This window comes from Fukomys damarensis, unplaced genomic scaffold, assembly GCF_012274545.1.
Source record: "Fukomys damarensis isolate Sample0158 unplaced genomic scaffold, DMR_v1.0_HiC HiC_scaffold_23, whole genome shotgun sequence".
In the NCBI taxonomy this organism is placed as follows: Eukaryota; Metazoa; Chordata; class Mammalia; order Rodentia; family Bathyergidae; genus Fukomys; species Fukomys damarensis.
In genome coordinates this window covers 46,257,816-46,265,049 of record NW_022900935.1, presented here as the reverse complement: position 1 = coordinate 46,265,049, position 7,234 = coordinate 46,257,816, and the positions used below count along the sequence as shown (strand labels likewise).

Genomic DNA, 7,234 nt, shown 5'->3' with positions numbered 1-7,234 from the left:
GCGGGGCACACGCGGCGAGAGCGCGCAGACTGACTCCAGAGCGAGGCCTGTGCGCGGCCCCGCCACCCTTAAAGGGACAAGTCCCGGGAGGAGGCGTAGCCCGAGGGCGTGGCTTCAAGGACAGCTCTGGGTGCTGGCGGCCCCTAGGAAGGCTACACTCACTGGCCCTCTACGCCATTCTTTCAGGAGCGGCCCTGCGCTTCCTCCTTCAACTGAAGCAGCAGAGCATGGAGGAGCTGAGCACGCACGGAGCAGACCTATGTCCTTAGACATTCATTGAGCCCTTATTGTGTCGGGTTGTGAGCCAAACAGACAAAGTTCCAGCCATCATGGAATTTAGATTTTAGGAGGGGAAACGGACAAAAGGACAAAGGAGCCAAAACAAGTTGATGCACACCCTGAGAACCTCTCTGCTTCATGGTAAATGTCCAGGGAGAGAGAGTAAGAGAACAAAATACCATGTAAACACCAAATACAGCACAGCCTCAGGAAAACTGGTACTGTTCAAGTAATCTGTAAGCAAATAGTATGCACTTGTGTATAGGCTGCTTTTCTTTTTCTTTACAGAAAAAAATACCTTAAGTCACAGAGCAGAGCAAATGGGATGTAGGTGGAGAATTGGCAAGGCCATCAGGGCAGGCTTCTCCAGAAGACATAATGATGGGAAAGAATATGCAAGAACCAGAGATGGCCGGCCACAGCGGTGGGTACCTGTGGTCCCCGCATTCAGCAGGCTGAGGCAGAGGAGGATGGCTTGAGCTCAGGAATTGGAAGCCAGCCAGGGCAACAAACCAAGACTTCATCTCAAAAACAAAACAAAACAGATAAGTGGTCCCATCAGCACTGGCAGCAAACTCAAAGGCCTGAGGCAGCCAGTGAAGGCTTAGGAGAAGGAAGAATACCAATGGAAGCATAATTTGCATTCATACATTTGTTTAGCAAATCCTGAGCATTCCTAATGTGCTTGATAATAGAAATCAAGCAGTGAAGAAAGAACCTATCCTTGTGGAACTAGAACTTCTGGATTTTTCTGAACCTGGAGGAAGGAAGGGTGGGGTGGTTCAACCTAAAGCCAGAGGGACAGTCAGGGGCAGCAGGAAAGCAGTGTGGCACGGTTGGAAGAGTATGATAGGGCCTCAGGCACAACTGGACTCCCCTGTGGTATCTCCTAGATTGTATGCCAAGCCCCTTGGTTTCCTCACCAATATATCCCCAATACTTCAAACAGTGCCTGGCAAGTAGTATGTGTTGAATAAAATCACTCAAGCATATATGCAACAGTTTTTGAGTGCCTTGTACTGAACAGAAGGTGGACTGGCTCTAACTTATCCCTGAATCCTGAATAAATTCACAAATTCACGAATGCTGAATAATTTATAAATTCATGACAATAGTATTTTCAGGTTGTGTGTGTATTTTTTTGTTTGTTTGTTTTTGTTTTCGGTAACAGAGATCGAACTCAGAACCTTGTGCTTGCAAGGCAGGCAGTAGCACCTCTGAGCTAAATCCCCAGGCCCTTCTGGTTGTTTTTTGACACCTCCTCCTAACCAAACTAAGATTTCCCACACCATGCTTTTCTACTAATATATTCATTCTTTAATTGCATCACAATGATTTTTTTCATAATTTTATTACAAAAAATTTCAAACATACAGAAAAGTTGAAAGAAGCATGCAATGTGATTCACAGATCCTGGATTCTGTCATTAACAGGTTGCTGTATTTACTTTATTTTTGTTTGTTTATTTTTTGGTACCAGGGATCAAACTCAGGTCTTTGTGCTTGAAAGGCAGGCGACAGAACCACTGAGTTAAATCCCCGGCCCCTGTATTTACTTTAACACACATTAGTGTTTCTGTCCATCCCTCTACCCATCCATCAAACCATCTTACTCTTTGATGATTTTCAAAGTAAGCTGCAGACATCAGTATACTTTGCTCCTAAATCTTGCAGCCTAGGAAGTTTTAAGGAGTCCAATATATTAAGTGAAATGCACAGCTCTTAACTTTACCATTGTGCTATAGCTTGGGTTTGGGGTGTCCTCCAAAGGTGCACATACTTAAGGCTTCATCCCCAGCTTGGCACTATTATGAAGTGATGGATATCTTTAAGAGGTGGGAGGTCACAGGTCATTGAGACCATGTGCTTGAAGGGGACATTAAGACTCCATCTCTTGCAATCTCTCCCTTTCCTCCAGCCATGAAGTAAACAGTTTGCTCCATCATGTACTCCACACCAGGATGTGCTGCCAAGCAACAGTCCTAAAGCAACAGGATCAAATTACTCATGGACTGAAACTGTAAGCCAAAATAAAGCTTTCATCTTTATAAGTTGATTATCTCAGGTACAGTAAAACCTTGGTGTGCAAGTACAACTGGTTCTGGAAATAGGTTTATAATCCAAAGCACTTGTACATCAAAGTAAATTTCCCTATAAGAAACAATGAAAATTCAGATGATTCATTCCACAGCCCCAAAATATTCATATAAAAATGATTACAATACAGTAATATAATACAAAATATTTTTTAAAACAAACTAATCTGCATTTACCTTTGAAAACCATCATGGCTGGTGCGAGGGAGCCAAGAGAGAAGAGGGTTATTGTGCAAGATGACTTTCACTATCACTAATGGAATCACTGCTATCCATTGGCTCTTTTTTTGGAATCTTTTTTTCATGCAATTTTAACATGGAACCCATCCAACTTGCTTTTGCCTCCTTTTGAAGATTTCATGGAAATATGGCATTGCATTGTAAACAGATTCATCACACACGACTCCAGCCTTATTCAGGTGGCGTTTTATACAAAAGTTTGCACTGTTTTCCACTTCTCCCAGATCTCACCTGAAGTGAGGGTCTTGTCCACCTTCTCCACTTCTACAGACAAGATTTCCTCCATAACCTCTTGCTATTGGGAGATAATCACTGACAGTTCCTCAGTGAGAGAGATGGAGGAGACAGAGAGAGAGGGAGGGAGAGAAGAAGGGAGGGAGGGACAGAGAGAGACAGAGACAGAGAGAGAGGAGGGGAAACCATTGGCGAAGGTGTGATCATGTAACATTTGCTGTCACATATTATTCATATTGCGAGACATCACTCATTTATTAAGTTAAAATTTATTACAAATGTTTGCACATCTTGCGGAACATTCACAGAGCGAGTTACTCAGAATACAAGGTTTAACATGTCAAAAGAACTAGTTACTTTAGAAATGTAGATTAGTATTTTTTCTGTATTTTTAGAAACTCCCACAAACAATATTCATCAATATGACCTTAAATATACTATTATGTATTTAAATATAAATATCACCTACTATTTGTCTTTCAAAATAAATAGAAACATCACTTGTTGCCTAATGTGTAATTAAATATTAAATAGATAGATAGACGTGTTGGGAGAGAGAGCGCTCCACAGCAAAAGAACTGAAAGAATAAACAAAATATTGACAAACCCAAGTAACTATTTCTGAGTGCTATGATAATAAGTGTTTTCCAGGAAAAATTTTCAAGGGCTTTTATATGTGTCTATTTGTGTGTTTTATCTATTTTTCTAAAATATATGAAATGTAAATGTTTTTAATTTGTAATAAAATAGTTCTCTTAGTCTGCTTTCTGTTGCTATAATTGAGTACCACAGACTGGCTAATTTAGAGGCTCATGGTTCTGGAGGCTGGAAGTCCAAGAACACAGTGCTAACCTCTGCTCAGCATCTGGCAGGGCCCTCCTCGCTGCCCCGTACGTACGGTGGCAGAGGTCGTCACATGGGCAGGCAGAGTAAGCAAGCCAGAGACAGTTTGCTTTTATAGCAAATCTACTCCCTAGAGCACCCATCAATCCATTAATCTGTGAGCGGGTTAATCCATTCATAAGGGTAAAGCCCTTAGGACCCAAGCACCTCCCAAAGACCCGACTTCCAAATATCATTAACATAGGGCCTCTGGGGTTAAGTTTCCAATACATGGATTCTAGGGATACATTCAAACCATGGCAACAGTTTTTTTTTTTTTAATTGAGATAACATAGGACATCCTAGAATTAAGCAGTGCTCCCTTTTCTCTTTCTAGCATCAGTCCCTCTTTCCACCTGAGAGATAGAGTCACCCAGTAAGGGTGCTCTGGATGTCTGCTTTGTTTCCACTGCCACTTCTCCAAACTTAAATTTGCGTTGTTCTGCCATTGTTTTCATAAAGACTTTTCCCTGCTCAGAGACACTCAACTGCACCCAAAGCCCCTGGAGTTGAAAATTCCCCACCCCCTTCTCCACCAGGCACCTCATCATTTGATTTCTTCATCTATTCCTTACCCTATAAATCACAACCAAACTGGCCTATTTGCCATTGTTCCAAATGTATTCTGTATTTTTCTACTTTTTTCCCCCTCAAACTACCCCAACTACTCCATACCCAGAAGTCTGTCCCTTTCTCTGTGTATCCTTGCAGGAAGAGCTCAAAATGCACACTGGTGTGTGTACTACTCAGCCTCCCATCACTGTAAAAATACCTGGTTTATTTTGGCTCTCAGTGTTGGAGGCTCCAGACCAAGACTGGCAGACCCATTGCTTTGGACCTGTGATGGGGATTCCAGGGGTCAATGGTGAAAAGGATGTGGCAGAGCAAACTGCTTATCTCATGGCCAGGAAACAGAAAAAAGAAAGAGGAACAGGCTAGGGCCCCATCAACTTCGCAGGCATAGGACCAATCACCCAAATCAGTGGCTCTATCTCCTAAAGGTCCCACCACCTCAACAGTAATGCGACTGTGGGGACCAGGCCTTCAACACACGGGCCTTTGTGATTCCTGACCCAACCATACAGTGCGCTTTTCCAGTCCACTTGTGTGTCACATAGAATATAAAACCATACAAGTCATCTTGTTTGCTTTCTCATTAAGATTGGTCTTGCCATGTAAAGGTACATGATCCCAACAATGAATGTAACTGTACTGTATCCCTAAATGTACCAATAAACTCAATAAAAAAAAAAAGAGATTGGTATATTTCTAGTGACAAAATCCTTTCTGTTCTATTTCTTTAAATCCTTCCTATTAGCTGGAAGCCTAGCGGATAATTAAGGTTTAGACAAACAAAAGGCCATCAAAGACAAGAGATTGGTATATTTCTAGTGACAAAATCCTTTAATATGTAAATGTATCGGCACTGAATTAAATGCTGAGATGGTGTCTGGTTTTCCTTTACATAACAGCACCAAAACCCCTTCTTATAAGGTCTCTAGCAGAAGCAGGCCAGATGCAGGGTGTTGAGTAAGCTCTTATGTGTGCCTATGCATTAAGTCACTAAGTGGGCTTGAACTAGCAATACCCCTGCCTCAGCCTCCAGAGTGCTGGAAATAAAAGCATGTGCCATCATGCCAAATTTATAAGAGATATTATAAGCAATTGTATACCAAAAACTGTAACTTTGATAAAATGGACAAAGACACAAACAAGAATAATGCAAACTCAAGACTCAAAAAGAAATTTTAAAAAAAGAAAATATAAGGGTCGGGGATTTAGCTCAGTGGTTCTGGCGTCTGCCTTGCAAGTGCAAGGACCCCAATTCCATCTCTGGTACCAAAAAAAAAAAAAAAAAAAAAAAAAAAAAAAAAAAAAAAAAAAAAAAAAAACTTTTGCTCCTTAAAAAAAAAAAAAAAAAAAAAAAAAAAAAAAAGAAAGAAAGAAAATATAAATACGCTTGTGCTCACTTAAAGAGCACATATACTAAAATTGGAAGGATACAGAAAAGATTAACATGGCCTCTGTGTAAGGATGACATGCAAATTCATGAAGAGTTCCATATTTTTAAGAATCAACAACTGGATTCTCATCTTATTAAAGAACTTCTTTCAGCAAGAGAAACCACCAACAGAAAAAAGAGACAACCTATGATGTGGGAAAATATTTTTACTGAGTATTCCTCAGACAAAGGTCTACTATCTGGAATATATAAAGAACTCAAAAAAAACAAACAAAACCACAGACCCCCCCCAAATATAAAGACCCCATTCAAAAATGGGCATCTGAAATGAACGCTTCTTAGACAAACAAGTAAAAGCAGCAAATAAATATATGAAAAAAAAATGTTCAGCATCACTGGTCATTCAAGAGATGCAGATGAAAACAACACAGATTCTGCCTCACCCCAGAAAGAATGACTGCCATCAAGAAATCAACCAATAACAAATGCTGGTGGGGGTGTGGGGAGAAAGGAACCCTTCTCCATTGTTGGTGGGAGTGCAGACTGGTGCAACCACTACGGAAATCAATATGGAGATACCTGAAAGAACTAGGATTAGAGATCCTATTTGACCCAGCCATCCCTCTGCTGGGTATCTTTCCAAAAGAATTAAAAGAATCATAACACAGCAATATATGCACACCCATGTTTATAGTGGCACAGTTTGTAACAGCTAAAACTTGGAAACAGGCCAATTGCCCATCAACTTGAGACTGGATAAAGAAAATGTGGTTTTTCTATAAAATGGAGTACTATTCAGCCATAAGGAATGAGAAACTAGAGTCATTTATAGGTAAATGAATGCATGTTGAGATCATACTCTTAAGTGAAATAAATAGAACACACATGTGTAAATACTGAATAGTTTCTCTGGAGTGAAAAACTAAAAGTTTAAATAGGGTTGCAATTGTATAATTGATAATGTGAAATAGGAAGAAAGGGGCTAAAGGAGTAGGGGAAGTGGGAAGGGTAGGGGAAAGGTAAAAAAGGAAAAGAAAAATATGAGAAAAGGAAAAAATGGAAACAAAGTCTTTGTAAATAGGAAAGGGTGGAGGGGGTGAAGGGAGGGCAGGGGTATGGGAAAAAAATAAAAACCAAGATATATAGTGTAAAGGTACAAGATCCCAGTGCTGTATGTAATTGTACTATATACCTAAAAAGTACCAATAAACTTAATGAAAAAATATATATGCTAATAACAAGTAAAGCAGTGAGCTACATTCTCAATTTTTTGGTGGGGAGATAGGGTCTTACTAAGTAGCTAAGTTGCCCATATTGGTCTCAAACTCTCGATCCTCCTGCCTCAGTCTCCCAGAGTCCTGGGATTACAGATGTGTGCCACTGTACCCAGCTCGGAATCAGCAATTTTATTTTTTGGATTGGTTTTAAAACTTCCCAAAAAGAAAGGTTTAAGACCACATGGCTTCACTGGTGAATTCTAATAAAATATTTAAGAATGAAATAGTACCATTTCATTACAAAATTTCCCAAAAAATGAAAAA

General features: G+C 40.2%; 1 non-coding gene across 1 annotated transcript; it reads left to right on the top strand.

The window, feature by feature from the left end:
• Positions 1-5,692: 5,692 nt before the first annotated feature.
• Positions 5,693-5,799, top strand: LOC117287466. The gene has a single exon (XR_004518762.1). It is a non-coding gene; the product is annotated as a U6 spliceosomal RNA (small nuclear RNA).
• The last annotated feature ends 1,435 nt before the right edge of the window (positions 5,800-7,234 follow it).